Source organism: Petaurus breviceps, unplaced genomic scaffold (assembly GCF_028583685.1).
Source record: "Petaurus breviceps papuanus isolate PSGF00001 unplaced genomic scaffold, PetGlider_PUasm1.0 188, whole genome shotgun sequence".
NCBI classification, from domain to species: domain Eukaryota; kingdom Metazoa; phylum Chordata; class Mammalia; order Diprotodontia; family Petauridae; genus Petaurus; species Petaurus breviceps.
Window position 1 is genome coordinate 30,726,263 of NW_027185804.1, and position 23,631 is coordinate 30,749,893.

Below are 23,631 nucleotides of genomic sequence, written 5' to 3' on the forward strand. Positions count from 1 at the left end.
ATCTATCTATCTATCTATCTATCTATCTATCTATCTATCTATCTATCTATCTATCCACACACACACATATAGTTGTGGTGCAGTGGAAAGGATACTGGACTTGGATCCAGAAACCTTAACTTCAAATCTCCACTCCAACTTGTGTAAACTTGGTCACTTAACTTCATCTTCCTGGACTTCAGTTTCCTCCTCAGTGGGATGACTGAATTTAGCTAGATGGTTTCTAAAATCCAGTTTTGTTTTTAATCTATAATCTCTGATTCTTGGATAAACCATTTGACTTCTGTGGGCTTGAGATCCTTTTTCCATAATAAAAGTTGGCATGAATGTAGCTGTTAGATGGGGAAACTGAAACTCAAAGTATTTTGCCCCTGGTTATAAGATATTTAATAAGTATTTATGCTTGAGTCTGATGGTTTCCAAGTCTAACATTGATTGACCCTCTAAATTATAGTGCTTCCATAAAATAAGGTGTGTGTGTTATTTTTTTAGGGGGATTAGGGTAGAATTCACACCTTGGAAATACTGCCTAACCCTCAGGGCCTTCTCTTTGGTTGGATGGCTTCTCCCAGAACTTCCATAATAAGGAGAGCATCCAGGCCAGTCAATAACTCATTTTTTACCAGTCTGTAATCAGGAATTTCCAATAATGCCCTGACAATACTTAGTACTTAGTAGCTTCTTTCTCTCTCTCTAATCCATACACCTTTCAGTTTCCTTTTTGTGCATTTTCTTCACCTAGTAGGAAGTCAGTTCCCTGAGGACAGGGAATATCTTTCTTTTTGCTTGCATCTGTATTCCCAGTGCTTAGCTTAATAGAGCCCTAGCACATCATAAACAATTAATAAATTCTTGTTGACTGACGAATACTATTTCTAAATTATTTTAAAGCTTAGTAATCTATCAAATCACATGAAAAAATTTTCAAAGGATTCCTTAATCTTTTGGTAAAATAAATCACATCTGAAATCAGATTTGTGTTAGGTCATGGCACTGGAGAATAATTTTTCTAAAACAGAAAATTGTACTTTGTTAATGACTTAACATTGACTGTCTTTTCTAAAATAATTTGCCGACCTTCAGAATGATACAAAGTATGATCTCTTTCCCCTCTCCTCTACAGTAAAAACCTTGCCATCTCCTATATACATATACAAACACACACACACACACACACACACACACTGTTAGCAGAAAATGAAGTTGGACATTGAAAAGAAAATATAGAAATAAATTGGTAGTATGCTTCTCCCCATCTCTTTTTCCATTAAACATTTGCTTCCAACTCCATACCCTACCGTCAGTGGGCAAAGAACTGACTGTGTTTAGAACAATTGTGAGTACCAAGCAGTTGTGGAGATATTAGGATGGGTGGGGCTTGAATGCCCTTAAGTTGGACAATAAATCTTATGGGTGAAATACAGAGAAGTTGGAGAAAGAAGCAGAGGTTGGCAGAGTCAGCTCCCATAAATTACCCTTCCATCTTATTTGTATGAAAAAATAATAGCCCCATGGAATAGAGACAAAGTTTCCCTCTCTATTCTTGGCTTTTAATACATTTTTGTCACAATGCCAAGGCACTGTAGTGAATGATCAGAAAAAATGCAAAGATGGACAGGTAGCAAATCAAATCATGCTTTGGAGAAAGAAAGAAGAGGGAGTTTTAACATGGCCCAGTAGGGAATAAAGTATCCAAAGATAAAGTTATCAGCCTGAATTTTTTTCCTCTTTGTTTCGAAACACAACCTTCCATGATTTCACAGAACAAGGTCATAGTCATTCTGTATTTTGAAAAGAGAAGTACAGATACTGAATAAGAAAACATGTGTTTTCTATTCATAAGAGAATTTAGTTGTGGAAAGATCATATGAATGAAAATGAAGAAGCCTGAGTTCTATTCCTGGGTTTTCCTTCTCTTTAGTATTAGATAAGTCTTTGTCTCTCTGTACCTCAATTTCCTCATTTTTTTTAATTTAATTTTTTTGGGGAGGGGGAAAGTTAGGGCAACTGGTGTTAAGTGACTTGCCTAAGGTCACAGGCTAGTTTTTGTGATAAGTGTCTGAGGTCGGATTTGAACTCAGGTCCTCCTGACTCCAGGGCTGGTGCTCTATTCACTGTGCCACCTAGAGGCCCCTGATTGCTTCATTTTTAAAACAAAATGATTTGACTAGATGTTTTCTATGTTCCCATCAACTCAAACACCCTATATTCCATGTTCTAAGGCCCATTCTGGATCTGACATTTCATGCCTTACATTTCAAATTCTCTTCCATCACTGACAATCTGTTTTCCCAGGGGTCATAGGATGTTCTGTGTTCTACATTTCCAGGCATTCCTGACATTCTTGAGTTCTATGTTCTAAAGTACCTCCAGGTTCTAATACTGTTTGACTCCAATTTTTCTTTGGAACTCAAGAAATCTGATATTCAATTTCCTTTTACCCATTCTCCCCAGTTGTAGTAAATGTGCAGCTCTCAAGAATGTCTGTGATAGTGAGTGGAAGGGTCAAGAGGGCAACAGGCCTAAGTCAATTGAGAGGAGTCTTCGATTTTTTTTAAGCAAACTGAATTAAATGTCTGGATGCCAAGAAAGTCAAATGATTTGTAGTCTGAGTTCTCAGAGCCAATCAACTCCACGAGGTCTACTTCCCCTAGATTACAAGGCAGCAGGATACATTGCATGTGCCTTTGCTAGCCACAGCTTAAAAAAAATGGCAGTTTTTTTTTTCTCCTTCCTCTTCTGTGCCCCATTCCTTTTCCCTTCCTAGCATCTAGACTCCTTCATCTCAAGTCTTTTACTGCTGTTTGATCTGCACAGATGCAGCAGGCTTTGGAGCAAAGAGGGCCCTTTCAGGCAACAACACTCACAGGTTTTACAATAAACAGCACCCTCAGCTGTAGTTCAATCAGGCCCCTGTCAACACCCTACCACCATTTGCTGCCAACTCATCACTTCAGCTACTGATCCTCACATTTCTGTTTCTGATTAGCTGGTGCCATTTGGCACATCGACAAGAGGAGATTATTTGTAACTGCGCCATTTATACAATTTTATGTCTCAACACCAATCACTATGGACTGAGTACATCTTTCTCCTGGCTCTGAAGGAGCTCTAAAAGCCCTCCCAACTATTGCATTTTGTTCACTATATACTATGTTTTCTTCCATCCCTGTCCTTTTAGATTCCATATTCCAATTTTCTTCCTACTCTGGTCTATTATGTCCCATGTTCAATTTTCTGACTTGTCTTTCTTCCTCTCCCCAATATTTATAGAGAACTTGGCCAGTATGGCAAGGAGTGAAGGTAATAAAACCTACTTGTTATTCAAGAGTATGCAATATACTTATGCATGTTACAATTAAGTTCTATCAATTAAACAAATTAATGCAAACCACATCCTACCCCTGCTAATCTTCTTTTATAAAATATACTCCTAGATACAAATAAAAAACTCCCTTTTCATGGCATCTCAGGAGTCATTTCCTCCAAATCAATCAATATACTGATCAAAAGGAATTTAACAAGTGCCTACTATGTGTCAGGCACATTGTTGTGGTCATATTTTTTAAAAAGGAGCTTCTTCTTTAACATGCATATACATGAGCAATAATTATTGATTATTTCTTGAAGATTGATTATTATACTTAAAGACCTTCAGTAGAGGACATGGGGAGCCAATGCCTCCAGAAGCATCTCCTTTCCTTTATGAATCACCTTCACTGTTGGGAAGTTTTGCCTGATGTTATAATGACATTTACTTTTTTATAACTTCTACCATGTGCCCCTAGTTTTGCCCTTTGGGGCCAAATATTTCAAGTTTAATCCCTATTCCACATGACAGCCCTTCAAACAGTAAAAGACAGCTATCATTTCCTCTCTGAATGTTCCTTGTGATAAGCTAAACTTCTCCAATTTCTTCAATCAATCCCCTTATTGCATAAACTTGAGGCACTTCTTGTCTTGTTTCCATTCTCTGGATACTCTTCAGTTCATCAATGAACAAAAGCATAGTATACTCCTATTAATTATTAGTCTACTGACATATTCTATTAATCTATTAAAGGCTAGGTTCATTAAGTTAGGTTTTTATAAAATATATCACGTGGTTGGCTCGGCATGTATGTCACCAATAGAAATTTTCCTTCCTTTCTCATATAAAGTACTAAAAAAGTCTGGAGTCCCCCATTTTGTTTTCCTCATGCAAATTTTTGAATAAATTTAAGGTTTTCAATTTTTACATAATAGAAACAGAGCTAGTGATTATATAGGACCTTACCTAAAGAGCTGTGGGGCCAAGACACTCTGGGAATTTCCAGATTCCTGACTATACAAGTTGAGGGAATGATTTGTCATTGTGAATTTGAGTAATGGAGTATATTTTGGCTTTCCACAAAAACAACATTAATAAATGAAAAACCTATGACTATGAAGTTATTTTGCATTATGAAAATTTCAGTGGTTGATATAAAAATATGAAATACATCAAGTGTACATATTTCATCTAATTTGAAGAGTTCAAAAATGTCTTCCACATTTTCTTTTTCTGAAAAATGTAACATAAAACTTCATTCTATACAGAGTCTTATACTACTCAATTCTCTTTGTCTTCTCCTTTTGTTATTTTCTGTTGGCACTATCTATGCCCTATGCACATAGGACAGTTGGGTGGTATAGTAGATAGGAGCACAGGGTCTGAAGGCAGGAAGATTCATCTTTGTGAGTTCAAATCCAGTCTCAGACCTTTACGAGCTGTGTGACACTGGGCAAGTCACTTAACCCTGTTTGCCTTAGTTTGCTAATTTGTAAAAATGAGCTAGAGAAGGAATTATCTTTGCCAAGAAAACCCCAAATAGGGTCATTACAAGTCATACACTACTGAAATGATTGAACAGTATATATATATATATATATATATATATATATATACACACACACACACACACACACACACACACACACAGAGTTATACCTAGACCTAAGTGATAAACAAATAGCAAGAAAATCAAAAGAATCATTGATTCATATAGTATCTTCTGTCTTGGACTGCAAGTTCCTTGAGGATAGAAACTGTGCTTTATAATATCCTAATAGTCTGCATAGAAACTATTGTGTAAGTTGTTCTTTAATGAATAATTATGGACTGGTCACAGAATCATACATTTAGAGTTTGTTGAGATTTTCAAGTTTCTCTACTTCTCTACCAACTCCTACACCATTTTAGAGATGAGTTAATTAATGCTCAGAGAGGGGAAGTGATTTGCTCCAGGTAACATCAGTAGAAAAGTGATTTAGCTAAGACCTTTTGATTCCAGTACTCTTTCCTTTACACCAAGGAATTTAGGGAATAAAGCACTTCCTGAATCTCATGGAGAGAGAACTTCCTCAAAGGAAGGTATTTCATTATTTTGGATGCATGAAAAGAATTGGGTATGGTCTTTCCTGCTGTAAATGATACAGGAATATTATTTCATTTAAACCACACTAAATTTTGTGTTTAATTTTACTTTTCATGTTATAAAATAATGAAAACTAAAACCTAAATATCCTAATGTGTAATTGATTCGAGAGTAAATTTTGTATTTATTCATTAGCATTTTCAGGCAGTAATACATACAATTTTCCCCCTTGTACAGACTTCAAATTTGTAAACAACTAGCATATCTCACTCAACAGATAATTCTCTGTAAGATCATTATCTTATTATAATAAATACCTGGAGCTGGATAAACAGTATTTAAATAAATACTATTCCACAGTATACACTTTTCTGAGGATCTCATAATTGCCATTTTCTCATCAAAATGCTTGGCAATGAAGAAAACTGGGGCTGATGAAAACAATTTGTCCCCAGCAGCCTCCAATCCTATACAGAATTACAAAAGCAACATACCTCAATCAGCTTTTGTATCTGGAAAGCCAAGATAAGTCTGAGCCACTGTTTTTACATCAATCTGCCCACAGCACAGGAGATAAGTCTGCAGTTCAACCTACCATTTGTATATTTATAATTAGAATTTATTTGTGTGGAATATAGTTAGACGTGATTTCTTTTTAATAATGTAAGTTTAATTAGTGGGGATATGGATAGGTCCTAATGAGACATGATAATGTTCCTGTGTTGGATTATCTCTCTCATAGACTTTCGTCTTCTAAATGGTCTACCTGTTTCCACTATCACTATACCCTTCATAATCAACCCTCCATGAACAGGCCCAATCAATATTCCTAAAACACATATTCATTTATGTGAGTGCCACAGTCAGAAAGGCTTTCTTGTTGGAAGTAGGGGGATGGGAGAGATATTATGTTTTCCTATGGTTTCTTTGTGATACTTTTGTGGATTCTCAGGGACATACACAAGCTAAAATTGAAGGGTGAGAACCAATGTACAATATTATGTCTCAGAATTATTTTATTCCTAAAATTTAATGATCTATTATTTTTCTAGAGATAATTTAGCATAGCATAGGCTATATAGTAGCCATACACACCCATATGCACATGCATGTGTGTACTCTCTCTCACACACACACACAGATACTTTTGAATTGTTTTTAAACTCAACTAAATTTAAATTGCCTTTTCAACACTTTACTCTTTCATTTAATCAAATTAATATTCATTTTTCCCTATTTAAAAAAATACTGGACCTACCATTTCACTGATATAGGAACTCCCAGTGAGGAAACTCCCTCTATCAAAGTAAATTAACACATTCTCTTCAACATATCTTCTTACAAAGTTGATTTTGGACACCAAAAGTTTAACTGATATTCTTAGGATCACTCACCTAGGATATATCAGAGCTGGGACTGGAACACAAGGTTTGTTTTTGTGTTTCTGTATGTGTGTGTGTATGTGTGTGTTTGTGTGTTTTATGACTACAACCAGCTTACTATCCAAAATCAAGCCATCTCTCACACAGCCATACTGTTGTCCTCTTCCCAAATCTCCCTCTTAACCTCATTCTTAAAATTCCTTGTTTCCTTCAAAACTAAGATCAAGCACCGCTCTCTATATGAAGTCTTTCCTGAAGCTTCCATGAAGCTTCCATGAAGCTTCTGGTGTCATATTATATGTATGATATGTATATGTAAATATGTTGTTGCTGCTATTGTTTGGTGATTGTTGAACTTCACCTGTGTCCAACTCTTTGTGACCCCTTTGGGTTTTTCATGGTAGAGATACTGGAGTGCTTTGCCATTTTCTTCTCTAATTCAGTTAACAGATAAAGAACTGGGGCAAACAGGGGCAAGTGACTTGCCCAAGGTCACAAAGCTAGTAGCGTCTGAGGCCAGATTTGAACTTCAGAAGATGATTCTCCCTGACTCTTGGCCTGACATTCTATCCACTGTAACAACTAGCTGCTCCTCTTTCCACGATAAAATTTTTCTTTAGTTTTGAATTAATTCTCACTAGATCATCTCTCCTCAACAGCATAGTTTAATGAAGGGGATGGTTCTTTTCCTTAAATAAAATGTCTATTTTATTTTAGTCCAGAAGCCAAGTATCTGCTGAGTGAGAGATATAATTGAGAGAATGCTATTTCATGAGCGATTTAATTTCTGCTATATGTGACCTATTCCTTCATTATTCTGTCTTAGACTGTCTTTGTCGAGAGGGAGAGCCCCTTCAAATGGCTAGATAATGTAGGGGAGCCAAGAACAAAGAATAAATGCATAAGGTTTATAAAGATCAGCATCTTCCTCTTTTCTTTCTTTCTCTGATTTTTATCAGCCACTTTATCCTTTGGTTTCCATGTAGGTGAATTATTTGTTCAGTATTACTAGAACCTGTCAAGCAGAACATTTGCACGATCGAAACAAATGGATGATTTAGTCTTACCACCTCTGGGAAAATGAATGTGAAAGATCAGCATATGAGGCACAAATTCCAGGCAAAAGAGGAACATGCACTGACCAATGAGTGGAATAATAACTTTGTTGACGATGTCAGGCAAGGTGGAGATGTTCAATCTCCAAGACAAGTAAATGGGTAGAAAAAAATGAAACCCAGACCAGAGAGAGGCATTTCTTCTCTCAGCCTCCCAGCATACCCTCCCCCACTCTGCCCCTGCACCTCTCCTCCAGTTCCTTTGGAGTGAAAGTTAACACTTGCAAAAATTCCTACCTCTTAGGAACATTCAAGTGGTTGGGAGGAGAATTATATTTATTGGGATCACTCAGTGTACTACCCATAAAGCATTTAACTATTAACATTATACATATTAAAATAAAGGAAATAAGAGATACAGAGACACAGAGACACAGAGAGACACAGAGAGAGAGAGAGAGAGAGAGAGAGAGAGAGAGAGAGAGAGAGGACCTTATAGGATTATAGAGGATTATAGATTTAGAGCGAGAAGGGAACATAGAAATCACCCAAATCAAAATCTTCATTTTTAAAATAAGAAAATGGAGAACCAGAAAGATAGCCCTCAATTTACACACAAAGAAAGCAGAATTACTGAAATTCAAAGTTGGGCCTTTTGATGCCAAGTCTAACAGAGTTCTTGCTGTATCATGTCACCTTTCCATACATAAAAAATAGAACCTGATTATCTCTCCTCTTCCCCCCCCGAACTTTCATATTTTACTCTTGGTTTGATTATTAGTTGTACAATACTATGTGTGTGTATACACACATGTATGTGTCATATGTCTATAAGCTTTTGTGCACATACATATACATATGTGCATATACATGCATGCACAAATACATATATTTGTTTTGTTCTTATGACTTTCACTGTCATAGGGATGCAGGACGTAGGTCTTCCTAACTCTGAGGCCAGCTATCCAGCCATCCATTTTGATAAGTTAATTCATGTATGTGTACTCTTTCTCTCTGTCTCTCTGTGTCTCTGTCTCTGTCTCTCTCTCTTACACACACACAAATAGAAATATGTGAGCACATGTATCTTTTTTGGACCTTGTGTATAAAATGGGTAGCTGAGGATGCAGACTCTTCTATTGTTTTTTTTTTCTTTTATACAAAGTAGTACTTGGAATATAAATGATGATTTATCCATGCTTTTTGATTGATTGCTTCCTATCTCATTGAGGAGAAATAAATGTTGGTAAAATCCTATGAAAATTGCATTACTGTTGTATAATAAACTCTCAGATTCACTCAATGGAAACAGTATCCATATTCCTGGCTAAGTCATATCAAATTTGGTGGTGATAAGAATAACAATAATAACAGTACAATGTCCTCCTCAAAGCCCAAACACAAGTGTATTTTATAAAGGGGGAGTGGAAAGGAGAAGAATGGCAGGCAGAATGATTTAAACACAGTCTGATGTACCCTGAGACTGTTAGCATAGACACGAAAGCATCAAATAAAGCCTGAAACTCTAGTAACCATTCAGTGTGCTATCTGCTCCTAAGAGTCAAAGAAACAGTTGGGCAGTTTGAGATTGAGGGCTGGTCCTAGTTAAAATCATTATGATGATCAATTTGATTTAAGGGACAGCAGAGCAAATGTTATTCTTTTGTGCACCATGGTACCATGAGAAGGAAAAATACCCTAGAGTGAAAGATGTACGAGCAGAACAGCTATACCAAAGAAAAATAACCCATCCCCCCAAACCCTACAATGACCATGCAAAAATATCCCCCAAAAGCTGGAATTTGCTTATATCTTCATGAATGAATGTTTTCTCCCACAATATTAGGCAGACAATGTGCCAGGGGTTGCCATAATATGAATCATGGGGAAAAAGGTGAACTTCTCAAGAAATGCAGTTAAGGATAAACATCAAACTGTGCCATAGCAGAAGCAACTTGAGGACGCTATTGTATATTGAAGGAAAGGAAATGGAGGAGTCCATCAATGTTTAGCTGGCATGACAGAAGAAAATGTGAACACTATACCACCAAAATAAAGGAAGAAACAAAAAACAAATGTGTGGAAGGGCTTCAAATATGGTAAGCACTTAATAAATGCTCTTGGGCCCTTTTTCCCTTTCTTCCTTCTTTCCTTGCCTTCTTTCCTCTCCTCCCCTTCCTTTCTTCTTTCTTTCCTTTCTCCTTTCCTTCCTTTATCCATTCCTTCTTTCTTTTTTTTCTTCCTTCCTCCTTCTTGTTCTTTTCTTTCCTACTGCCCTTCCTTTCTTCTTTCTTTTGTTTCTTCCTTCTCACCCTCCAAACTTCTTTATTTCTTGCCTTTCTCTCCTTCCTTTCTTCTTTCTTTTCATCCTTCCATCCTCCCTCCCTCCCTTCCCTTTCACACTACAATAGCTTATCTCCAAGGAAGACATATTGAGCACAAAACTAGCAAATCAAGAAGAAAGTTGTGCCTGTGTACATTAAGAGATTTACTGTCATTCAAGCTTCTATGCTATGAACACATTTAAAGCAATTAACGGGTACATAATTCCAGTCTAAACTTTTATGCTGAAAGCAATAAAGTAAAGCATTACAAATTTGGAAATCTTTCTCTAACAAATATTTATATAATATTAATAAAATTCCAAGTCCATTACCTTAAGGTATTTATGGGAAAAAAAAAACAATACCTCATCATATAAATGAAGGATCAGCACCAATACACTGAACAGAGGGCTAAAAGGACAAGACTCTGCAGAAACACTCTTGGAACAAGCAATCACTTCACAAAGCACTAGAAAAGACTGATAGTAAATAAATGGCCATGGATTTGTTGAATGAAATGTTTACATCTAAACAAGCCATACAAACTGGCTAAAACTCCCATATTGAATCAAAAAGTCATCTCTTGGCATCATTTACAAACACTCAAACAATTTGTCACCAAAGGGGTGGGTATAGAATGGTTGAGTCAGTTCCTTCTGTTTATAGAAGTGGAGGTGTTTATTCAGGATCAGGTTATCACCACCAGAAATGACATCTAATCCTTCAAGACTCTGGCCCCATTGGTCATCATAGATTATGGCAGAAATTATAGAAAGCATGCAACAAATTGCTGAATGGTATGAAACTTTAATACCTACTAAGTTACTAGAAAAAAAATATGACCAGGTGGTTAGGATTATACAGCATAAGCTTACTATCTTTTGTAAATTATCATCATACATCCCCAAACTGTTGTAAAATATATACTCTAAGATATAATTGGAAATTGAACAAATGGGCCAGCTAGGTGGTACAGTAACAGAACACTGGCCCCAGAGTCAGGAGCATCTGAGGTCAAATCCAGTCTCAGACACTTGACACTTAGTAGCTGTGTGACCTTGGGCAAGTCATTAAAACCCAAGTGCCTTGCCTATCTCCAACCCCCCCCCCAAGAAAAAAAAAAGAAAAAAAGAAAATTCAATAAATAAACAGTTGTGAATTAAACTTCAGTGAAAAAGGGTTTTTACGTATTTAATAATCAATTTACAAAGTAGGCTAGCTATTAACAAATAAATTGATGGCTAGTGGTTTCTCTTGATAATCAAAGATATCCATGGAGTTTCTGAAACATCTTAAATCAGAAGTGTACTTTCTGACAGGGAACTCCTCTAACAAGTGAAACTCAACCCTGATTGGTAGACATTTAATGAGGAAGTCTTTAGTTCTTCCTGCTAAGAATGTAGCTAGATCATGAAATTCAACAGCCTGTAGCAATCTGGACAGAGAAAACCATTTCCATCTGGACCTCTCTGGCTAGTTTTCTTCTTCATGAGTTGGATGGCCCTAAGGGCTAATGGAGGTGATCAAGGACAAGGATTCATTTCCCCAACATAACAGCCCACTCAGACTGGATTCTATTAAAACACTAAATGGAAATTAGGCTTTCCACCTGAGTGGGGTCCTGCCAAATCTAGTTAAAGTGCATGTGCATTGGGGGCTAGGAATAATCTTATCACACAGTTATGCTCTTCAGAGATAACTGACCTTTTTAGGAGTTGGGTCTTTACAGAAATAGGAGAAAAATAATGGATCATAAATTAATTATTAATGTAATAGTAAAATATTAACTTTTATCACTGTACTGGAACTGGACCTTTATCACAACCAGAACTGCTGCCCACAGTCTTTGAGATATGATACTAATCTACTTTTTTAAAGAACCAAGTTTTAATAAATTCTAACATACAAAGTTCTCAAAATCTCTGAGTTGTATAGAATTAAAATGTTTCAAAACAAGGAAACTTTATAGAAGAAATCTAAATAATATGGAAATAGGATGAGATAGTATCACCCTAGTCATCTTGTCTGCTATTGGGATTGTCTGAAAAAGGCATTCTATGAGATTACAGAAATCTTACATGTGGCTATAGAAAGCTACTAAGTTCCCCTGGTCAAACATTTATTTAACTACCCATATGATCACTATAACCAATCTACAACAGTCTATAGAATATTAAATAAAAGAGTATTAAATATAGACTGTCAAATAAACAGTAGAAGGATAGGAATTTGACAAAGGACCATTTCTATTTGATCTCATTTATTTCCATATATACCATTTATTGTAATGTACCATAAAAATGAAAAATAGCAACAGTTGGTATTAATATAGTAGTTAATAGTACTTTTCATATGTTATCACATCTGATGCTCATATCAGTTCTGAAAATTACACACAAGAGTTATTAATGTCTCAGATTGACAGATAAAGAAACTAGAACTCAGATGACCCTAGGAACCCACCCATGGCTACATAGTTAATAAAGGCAGAAATTAAGAAGTACTAGAGTGGAATGAACACTGGTTCTAGAGGATCTAGGTTCAACTATCATTCCTGATATTTCTTGACCATGTGACTTTGGGCATATCATTTAACTTTTAATTGTAATAGATGGACTTAGGCTAAATGACCTTCAAGATTCCTTCCATCTTCCATAATCCCATCATAAAGCAGTATGCAGACCCAGGCTTTTAACATTCCAGTACTGGCAGTCTTGAAATTCTCATCACATGTGGCATGTTTGGGACACAGAAACTAGTTTTAGATAGCTTCCAAATGCAAAGACAAATAAAATAAGTTTTATAACTGAGCCTTTACCATAGAATCCTGAGTGATATTTTGTAGATGTAAAAGAGTTGAGGAGTCTTCATCATATTATTATCATTAATTTTTTTTGCTTTTTGGAGGGGGGAAGGTAGGGTGATTGGGGTTAGGTGACTTGCCCAAGGTCACATGGCTAGTAAGTATTAAGTGTCTGAGACCAGATTTGAACTCGGGTCCTTCTGTCTCCAGGACTGGTGCTCTATTCACTGTACCACCTAGCTGCCCCCTCCCCCCATAATATTATTCTTTACCATATAGTCATCAATTTAAGCATGCCTATACAAAAGGAAAACATACCTCAATTCAGATTATTTTTAAGTAAAATGTTATGAAATATTCTCATTTTAGCTGAATTGATAGAATAACTAATGAACTGGAGTTTTCACTTTTAAAACTTATATGACATCATTGTATATAGATAGATTTAGACATACCAGAAACCCAAGTTATTCTAGAATCTTCTCATTCTTTGGCTGAAAACAAAGCAGTGGTCTATTTTTCAAGTGGAATTTAGTAGAAATAAATTATATACACACATATACATACATACATATATAAACACACACTACCCACAAGCTCTTCCTCTCTTTTCCATTTGAATACACATTAATACTACCCTCTTGAGTTGTTAAAACATAGCAAGGAAGATACCACAATGATTTAGCAAAAAGATTAGTTCACTATGAAAGAAAATCCTCTGAAAATAGAGGCATTCTCAGGTTTTCAATCACAAATAAGCAGAAAGAGGCATCAATCCTTCTTAGAAACAATTCCCCTAGCTCACAGATGATAATGGAAAAGAAAAAGTAAGCCAGAATTACACAACACTCCAAGAATGAATGGCTGAAGATGCCTTCTTCAAAATACACACACACTCACTAACACTCATACACACACACACACACACACACACACACACACACACACACCATTGTGTCAAGGCTGACTTTTTTTTTTTTATTATAGTTCTTATTTAAATGACAAAATAGCAATCCCAAGATGATTTTGTCCAATCCTGATTTGCATCATGGATTCTAAATTACTGATATCTAGTCATTTGGAGCCCACAAAAAAAAATAATCACATTTGTTACTTGAGAGAGGGTAAGCAATGTATATCAGCTATTTGGCCTTCTGAAGTGTTCCTTCTCATCTAGAGGAAATGGGTATAGTTGGAAGCAAATGAAATTTGTTATCAAATTCCTTCCCATTTCTTACTCCCAAGCTATGATACATATTGGTTTATAGTCCAGGGGTGGGGAACCTGTAGCCTCAAGGTCCTCAAGGCCTTCCACATCCTCAAGCATAGCCCTTTGACTGAATCCAAACTCACATACATAACACAAAAAAGAGTAAAATAGAAAAAACAGAAAAAACACACACGTGTATGTGTGCATATGTATTTCTAGATATGTTTATGTATGTATATGCATATGTATGTAGTTGTAAAAAAAATGGAGTGTACTATCCAATGGTGGCATATGAAAATATGTGGGGGGGTCAGCTGGAAGTGGGGATAGATTTGAATTGTATGAATTTTTATTTCAGTTTCTTTCTTATTAACCTCTATGACCACCATTTATCATCTCATCATCAGCATATCATTTGCTTTGATAAAACAAATGATTTTAGATCATTAATCATTTATAATCTGGAATAATATGTATTAAGGAAATAGGATACTTGTTTCATAAAGGTAGGAAAGAATGAATTTCTTTATTTAAAACATACACATACACACATGCGTATATCCCAGAGTGATGGTTGAGTAGTTGTTTTAATTGTCTCATAGGACAGTATAGGAAAAGCAGAGAAAATAAGTTGCCCAATATGTGCGATGGGTGAGTAAGAGGACCAAAGCAAAATGTTGAATTTGTAGTCAGAAGGCCTGGATTCAAATCTTAACTCAGGAACTTAGGAGATTTTTAACTCTAAGCAAGTTGCTTTAACCATCCTATGATGTTTTCTTATCTGAAAAAAATTAGGGTATTTGAATAGATGACCTTTAAAATTACTTTCAGTAGTTAAATCTGTGTGTGTGCATGTGTGTTTGTGTGCATGTTTATAGAGAGACAAGAAGAGAGAGAGTGAGACAGTGACAGAGAGACACAGAGAGGAAAACTGAAGGGATGAAAACATGCTATCCACAATTACCTGTTACTATCCACACAGCTTTGTTTCAGGGATTTCATATACAGGACTCAGGCAAATGAGTCCTGCTGGGCTACAGCTACTCTACTATTTATGGCTGGACATATGAGAAGCTCTGGGTGGTGCTTTACAAATGAAGCTTTGGGTTTCAGTATTAATTAGAAATCCATTAAATACAGTCAGCCTGATGAGTTTATAAAGCGTGTGAAGGAAACCTTTCACAATTTTACCTAACAGCATTAAGAATTTAGATGATAGAAGAGAAATAATCTTTAGACTACAACAAAGCAGAAGTGTTTTTTTTTCTGTATTCCTGACCTATAAATATAACTCCATAAGTATTCTCTGGCAAATCAATTCAGGACTCATTACTCACTAAAAATTTTATTTTAAAATAAGTTTGAAAAACACAAGAGAAAAAAAAAAGCCTGAGAGGTATATTAAGGTTTACTAGGAAGAGCAGATTGAAATAGCCATCAGCTTTGGGAACAGTTAGCACTTTTTAAAGTGAGTAGATTCCTAGAATTTTAGAATTCAGAGGGAACTCAGCAGCAATTTAGTGAGTGAATGAATGTGTGTGTGTGTGTATTCACACACATGTATGAAATACCAGAGAGAGTGTGGCTTATTGAATAGAGAATGGACTGTGGAGTCAAGAAAACAAGGCTGATATCTTGCATCTGATACCAACTGGTTATGTGATTCTAAGGAAATAAACTACCCTGCCTATATTTTAGACAACTCTCCAAGACTACAAGGTACAGGGAAGGAGATGGCTGATGCTGGTAGATGGAATTTCCTATTTGTGAATTCCCCATATTAATGAAATCTTAGGTCCAGTCCCCATGCTTCTGTGCCAAGCCCTGGGGATATACATAAAAAAGGAAAAACAATTATTCCCCATAAGGAACTTATATTATAATGGTAGGAAGTGGAACATTAGGAGAAATCCAACAAAATACAACTCTATTTTACCTGATAGATAGAGAATTTACTTTCAAGGATGCTCCCTATAGATATTTCTGGATGAAATGTATTCTAATTCATAGAATCACAGATACATAGCTAGTAGGGATCTGAGTGTTCATATAACCTAGCCCCAGGCCACACATTTTGCTAAGGAAGAAATTGTGACACACACATATTCAATTCATTCTTCAACATAACTAGGTATGAAAAGGCAGAGCTAGGATTTGAACTCATATCCTCTTGAAGCAAGCTTTTTTTTTTCTTTACCTCTGTACTCAAGGATCTCACATTATCTACAATTTGTTTTCACATTCCATGTGGTTGGACACATTGTGACCCCATTTGGGGTTTTCTTGGCAAACATACTAGAGTAGCCACTTATTTACAGCTTTAATTATCCATGTATTACTATTATTTAAATGTATATATTATATGCTTATATATACTATTATTATTATTATTATTTTGTTATACTACTTAAAATTATGCATAGGTTAAATGTCTTGCCCAGAGACACACATCTAGCAAGTCTGTGAGGCTGAATTTGAAGTCAGAAAGATTTTCCATTTAGTTGCCCTGTAAGATGCAATACTATCTTTTTTTTGGGGGATCTTTTTCAAGAGGTGATTGGTGAATTCTTTCAATTTCTATTTTGCCCTCTGGTTCTAGATTATCAGGACAATTTTCCTTGAAAATTTCTTAAAGGATGATTTCTAGGCTATTTTTTTATCATGACTTTCAGGTAGTCTGATAATTTTAAAATTATCTCTCCTGGAACTATTTTCCAGGTCAGTGGTTTTTTCAATGAGATATTTCACATTGCCTTCTATTTTTTTCATTTGCTTGGATCTGTTTTATAATATCTTGATTTCTCATAAAGTCATTAGCTTCCATTTGCTCTGATCTAATTTTTAAGGAATTTTTCTCTTCAGTGAGTTTTTGAAATTCCTTTTCCATCTGGAAAATTCAGCTTTTTAAGCATTCTTCTCATTAGCTTTTTGGGGTGCTTTGGCCTTTAGAGTTAGTCTATTTTTTAAAATTTAAATTTTATAAATTTAAAAATTATTTTCTTAAATATTTTTTGGTTTCCTTTAGCAGGCTGTTGACTCACTTTTCATGATTTTCTTAGATCATTCTCATTTCTCTTCTCAATTTTTCTATGGTCTGATAGCACTTCCTCTGCTTGTTCATCTTGCCAGCCAATGCTCTTTGCCACAGTAGAACTCTGCTTCCAGAGAGGAGCACTTTGTCCCAAATCACTGGGATTTTTGCAGCTGCCAGAGCCATTAGGAAAGGACCTTCTCTAGAGTTACCACAAGCTCTGCACACTGTCACACACTCCAGGACCATCACCCAAGAGCTCGATCCAGATCCAAGCAGGTCAAAGCAAGAGTGATTATCCTCTGAATGGTCACTTGGCCCTCTATGATCTGCAGGCCAGGAGCTCTGGAGGCAGCCAGGGGTCAGCAGCCATAACCACCATCCTCCTCTAGCCCCAGGGGCAGGGGCTGGATCTCCTCTCCCTTCACCCTGTTCCAACAGAGTTGCCCGCTGACTTTCTACTTTCTCTTTGGTGTTTATCGGTTGAGAAGTCTGGAAATCACCACAGCTGCTGGTGATTCACTCTCCTGAAGTCTGCTCTAGCCAGTTTGTGCTACTGGTCAGGACCACCCCAGGGCTGGAACCCCACAGCTCAGGCAGGACTTTGCTTAGCTCCCAGTCTGGTGCTATAAACCCTTCCTGTTGGCCTGCCAGACTGCCTTCAGAGGGAGATTTGTTTCTCTCTGTCACTTTGTGGGTTCTGTCACTCTAAAATTTGTTCAGAGTCATATTTTCCAGGTATTGGATATGGTTGTGGCAGGAGCTCATGGAATTTCCTGCTTCTACTCAACCATCTTGGCTCTGTCTTCCTCCACCTCACCCCCCAACTATCTTTCAAAGAGGAGTCTGACTTATACTGGGATGGCTCAGCCTGGTTAGGAATGGCAGACTATGGACAGGAAGGACTATGAAGCTAGGGCTGTTTGGTCTAGGGCAAGAAACAATGTCTTTAGTCCTCTGTTTATTCATTCATAAGAACAGAGGTCTGAACTACATAATTGTAAAACTCTCTGTCTCTAAATCTCTGCTCCTACGAGCCTGAGAGCAAACACACTTTATTATTTTCCACAAGTTCCTCTAAGTAAGGAGAGGGGAGATGAAGAGAAGAAACGGGGAGTTAGGGGGGAAAAAGAGGAGAGGGTGGAGAAAACCAGCCAAGCAAACAAACAATAAAGGAACATACCAGGATCATTAATTACAAAAAGCATAACTCAGTGACTTTCACACACTCCTGAAAAAATGGAACATAACAAAATTAAAATTATGCAATGCTTTTCCTTCTTTCTCCCCTCCTTTCCAAATGTCCTATGCAGGGGCTGGACCACAATTCGGAAATATTCTGGAGTGTTGAAAGTCAATGAAAGTGCTACAGAAAACACTGATAAGCAGTATTAGTATTGTTGTTATTCATACTGTTAACTGTTAATGCAGAAATGACTGTTTATCTCTTGAATCAATAATCAGTTGCTGAATTAGGACTAGGATTTTTTTCCCCAGAAGCCTATAGGTTGTTCAGTCCCTGAAAGACATTGTTGATGGATAAGATTACTCAAAACACAGTAGTACATGCCTTTCCACCCTGCGTAGGAGGCCTCACCCCACTATAGAACCTTACAAAGAATTTAATCTAATCTGGGTGAAATCAGGATCCACTGTGTTTCAGTTAGATGGGTCTAGGTGATCAAAGTCATTTTCCCCAGTCCCTCACTCAAATAAGTCTACCTTTCATTATATCATTCATTCTCACTCATTACTGGTCAACCAATCAGTGTTATGTGCCACCGTCAAGAACATCATGTAAAGGTATCCAACAAGTAAGGAATATCCCTTAGAAGGGATATAAGTATTGAGGGGATTCCATGAGGAGTCTTTGACATTCAAGAGTGTCACTGACTCCTTTTATTAATTATTGCTTGCAAGATTAATAAAATGACTAATTATCCAGAAACTATGTTTCTCGAATTTTCTATGTCACAGCTAAAGGCCAAATTTGATGCCTCATCCTGGTGTTAAGGCAACTTCAGCTTCTCAAAGGCTATGCTAAAGGAAAACAAGTTCTCATAGGTACTCCCATGACAAAACGTTTGGAACCCTGGGCTCATTTATTGTCTACTTTTACCATTTATATTCACTCTGAGACATCAGGACCCAAACAATAATAACCAAGTGAATCTTTGGCTGGGGCCTGATTTTGGCTAATCAAGAAGAGCCAGAGTGATTTGGATTTAAGGAATGGTCCTTGAGAAAGAAATCTAGTCTGTAAAGGCCAAGATTTCCAGTGAGATTTGCATTCCTCTGCACACAGAACCCACAAGTAAGGATATGATACCCTATGTGGACAGCAGGAGAGGAGAGGGGGAGAAAAAGAGAGAGGGAAGAAAAGTTGGAAGGAAGGAAGGAAGGAAGGAAGGAAGGAAGGAAGGAAGGAAGGGAGGAAGGGAGGGAGGGAGGGAGGAGTTAGCTGTGTTATCCAACTGGAGTCCTCCGTGAGGCAGCTAAGTTTCATTTCATCATTGTTTGGGTGCTGGTGGCTCAGAGTGAGAGTAAATAGTCATTGTTTCTGTTTAAGCCAGAAAATCTGAGGTTCTTCCCCTCCCACACGGATTTTTTTTTTGACTTGGTAAAAGAAGTCATTCTTTTTCTGATTTCTTATTTGCTCTTAATCATTGAATGACAGCTGCCTCAGTCAAACTGAGACCTGGGAAAGACCTTAGCTTAAGAAGGCCAAGGTCCCCCACTGCATCCAAAGCCATCTCCAGTCCTCCTGATCTGTATCTTGCCACTGGAACTAGATGGCTCTGGAGGAGAGAGTGAGACTGGGGACTTTACACAGCCCTCCCTCACTTAAAACCAATTCACTTCCATGTAATGGCATCACCTTCCTAATGTCACGGTCCTTTTCGAGAATGAAGGACAAACAATAAGAACGACAACTGCTATCAGAAAGAATGAGTCTAATAAGTTCAGACTGGTAAATTACCATGTTAGTAATAAAAGAAAGAAACTGTGTGGCTTCAACAATTCCTGAAGAATATTTATCAATTTGCAGGATTTTGATCTGCATGAGTAAAAGGGGAACCCACACCTAACTTGATTACAGTTTTTTGAATCACGAATGTATTCTTTCTCTTTCTATTTTTATTAATTGAATCAGAGATTTAGAGCTGGAAGGTGTCTCTGAGGTCATGATATCATAAAATTGTTCTTCTAGAAATGGGAGACCACTAAGAAACCATGCAACATAATCCTCTCTTTTTCCAGATGAGAAAACTATGGCCCAGGAAGTTAAGTGATTTGTACCACAATGGAAGTCAGAAGAGAGACAGTGCTGGAACTCAGGTCCTCTGACTACAAAGCCAGCATTATTTTTACCTCACCACCTTCTTACACAACTAAAATCCTCTCCATAAGGAGATAGAAATTATGAAAAAATCCTTGGGGGAGAGGGGGAGGTGGCTAGGTGGTGCAGTGAATAGAGAACCGGCCCTGGAGTCAGGAGGACCTGGGTTCCGATTTGGCCTCAGACACACTTAACACAAAAACTAGCTGTGTGACCTTGGGCAAGTCACTTAACCCCAATTGCCCTCCAAAAAAAGGGAAAAAAACCCTTTGGAAATTCTTTGAGCCATCCCCTTGCTTGTCATTTTATTGTGTTGACCAAATGACAGTTTGGATAGGTTGTGGCTGAATTGCATCCATTCTAGAAACATTATCCACTTTCATATCCAAATGGATGGGTGAGCTCATTCTTTTGAGATTCCTCTCCAATGATTCACTCCAAACTTCTGCTTCTGACTTTCTGGACTTTGTCACTAAGCCTTAGCTGCAGTTTTATCCTGGAACTTCCCTCAGGATCTAGGGTTTTCTCATCTTGGAACATCCCTCTGACAGGCCAACTCTCTTCTCCCACTGGTTAGTTCCTCCCATGACCTCTATTTTGGAGTGTAGTTCCTACTGCATTGCATTCCTCTCTTGGTTCTGCCTCTGGCTTTCTGGACTTTCATACTATGTCACCACAGAGGAACCCCCTACAGTTTTCAGGTCCTTTTTATGCTTTTTTCTCTCTTTCATTAGAATGTAAGCTCCTTGAGAAGAGGGACTATCTTTAGCACAGTCCTTAGCACACTTAATAAATGCTTGTTGCCTTGATTTACCTTGATGCAGACTGTCACCCATTCATGATCACCAACTTGGTCCAATGTATTGGTGACCCTTCTTACTCTCTGCCACTTGCTGTAAAGATGAAGGACTATAGCTGTCTATCTGACATCCTTACCCCTTCCACATGATCTGTCCATCTTCTAGTCCTATTATATAACTTTTGGACATTTTTCTTTATTCCTGTTCTTTATCAGAGTACCTAGTTAGCTCTCTGTCTCTGGCTGTTTTGAAGACTCTCAACACACTCACATATGTGTGTATGTATATAAACACTATTTTTTTCTTCTTTACAGTTTCTATCCATTGTTACTAGTCTTACTATTTTAAACTAAGAAAAACACGTCTAATCCCTCTTCTACATGACAGTCTTCCAAATCCTGGAAAATGGCAATTGTATGTGCCAATCTGCAGCACCCAAACTTTCTTCTTCAAACTAACTGTTCTTACTGCCTTCAAATGTTTTCCATTTAGCATAACCTCAAGATCTCTGATCATTCTTACCTTTGATCTATGTATACTGAGTATCTGGTCAGTCTCCTTCCTAAAAGGGGTTTCCAGAACTGAACAAAATACTCCAGATGTGGTCTGTGCAGTGCAGAGTTGGGACTAGCACCATATTCCTTCCGGATTCCTCAAGTAGTCTGAGACTAACCAGACTGTTATTGTTGGCTCTCACATCATAGTAATGATAACTATTAAGCTTGAGGGCATTTCAATACGTTTGATCCTTTTAAAATGAAGGGTTGTCTACTCTGATCCCCCTCCCTACTCAGATTGCCTGTATGACTCAATTCCAGATCTTTCAAATACAATTGAGTTGGTCATCCTAAAATACAGTTAACAAAGCTTTCATAAACTTGTTTCTGATCACATCACTCAACTACAATTACTCTCTCTCACTATGATCTTTAATTGTCAAATCAATGGTCTTTCTGCAGTCCTTATCCTTATCCAACCCAGCTGCTACATGTGGTATTTTTGACCACTCTCCTTGGTTATTCTCTTCTGTCTGGGTTTTCGTGACACTTTTTGTGGTCATTGTTGTTCAGTTGTTTCAGTTGTGTCTGACTCTGTGTGATGCCATTTGGAGTTTTCTTGGCAAAGACACAGGAGAGATTTGCCATTTCCTTTTCCAGCATATTTTACAGATGAAGAACTGAGGCAAACGGGGTTAAGTGACTTGCCCAGGGTGAAACTACTAGGAAGTGTCTGAAGCCAGATTTTAACTCATGAAGATGCATCTTGTTCACTCCAGGTCCAATGCTCTATGCATTATGGCACCCCCTAGCTGCCCTCTTTTTGACACTATTCTTTCTTCTTTCTTTTTATACCTGTTGTACCATTTCCTTTCCTTTGTTGGCTTCATGATACTACTATGGGTTTACTCCAAGGTTCAGTCCCAGCAGACCCTGTCTCCTTTTTTCTTGGCAAACGTATCAACTTCCATAATTTTAATTAGTGCCCATTTGCAAATAACTCACAGTTTGAAATAATCTTTCCCCTGAGTATCAGGCCTACATTACCAATAACATTTCAAAATGGATCTCCTAGAAGAAATAACTCAACATGTCTAAAATCAAATTTATTATTCCCCTTCATGTTCTAAACTTCCTTATTTCTAATGTTGTTTAGTCATTCCAATCATTTCCAACTCTTTGTAACTCCCCTCCCCTTAATTAATTAATTTGTTTATTTATTTGGTGTGGGGAGGGCTCTTGGCAGAGATACTGGAGTGGTTTGCCATTTTGAGGGCACCTTTTCTATTACCTTCCTAACACCAGTAAGTGAGCAGTGTGGTTATTTAAAAAGGGTACTTAGACACCCAGGGACTGCTGAATACCACTCCTGCTTCAGTTCAGTGAGAAGATGATCCTGTGGCCTGGGCCATTTGTGTTCAGGTTTGCAACTACAGCTCCCAGTGTATCCACACTTGTGGTTTTATCATGTGCATGTTGCCACAGGACTTTGAGGTCGTAGAAAATGGTATGAAGTGATATCTTTTGACTCAAGCATAAATTTGATTTAAGTGAGTAGTGAGAATTTGCCAGTCTCACTCTCTATTCTGATCATAAGAGTCAAGTGGTAAAACCAAGTCAAGTTGACTGGAATTAGCTTGGGAAGCAGTGGATGACCTTGGCATCTTTGATGTCTAATCAAGCTCTTAGCACTCCAAAGGCCCTGTTTCCACCACCTTCATGACCCATTGGAACAAATCGTTCACATTCATCTATTTTGCTGGGGAAGCCTTCACATATTTGGGGTAGACATT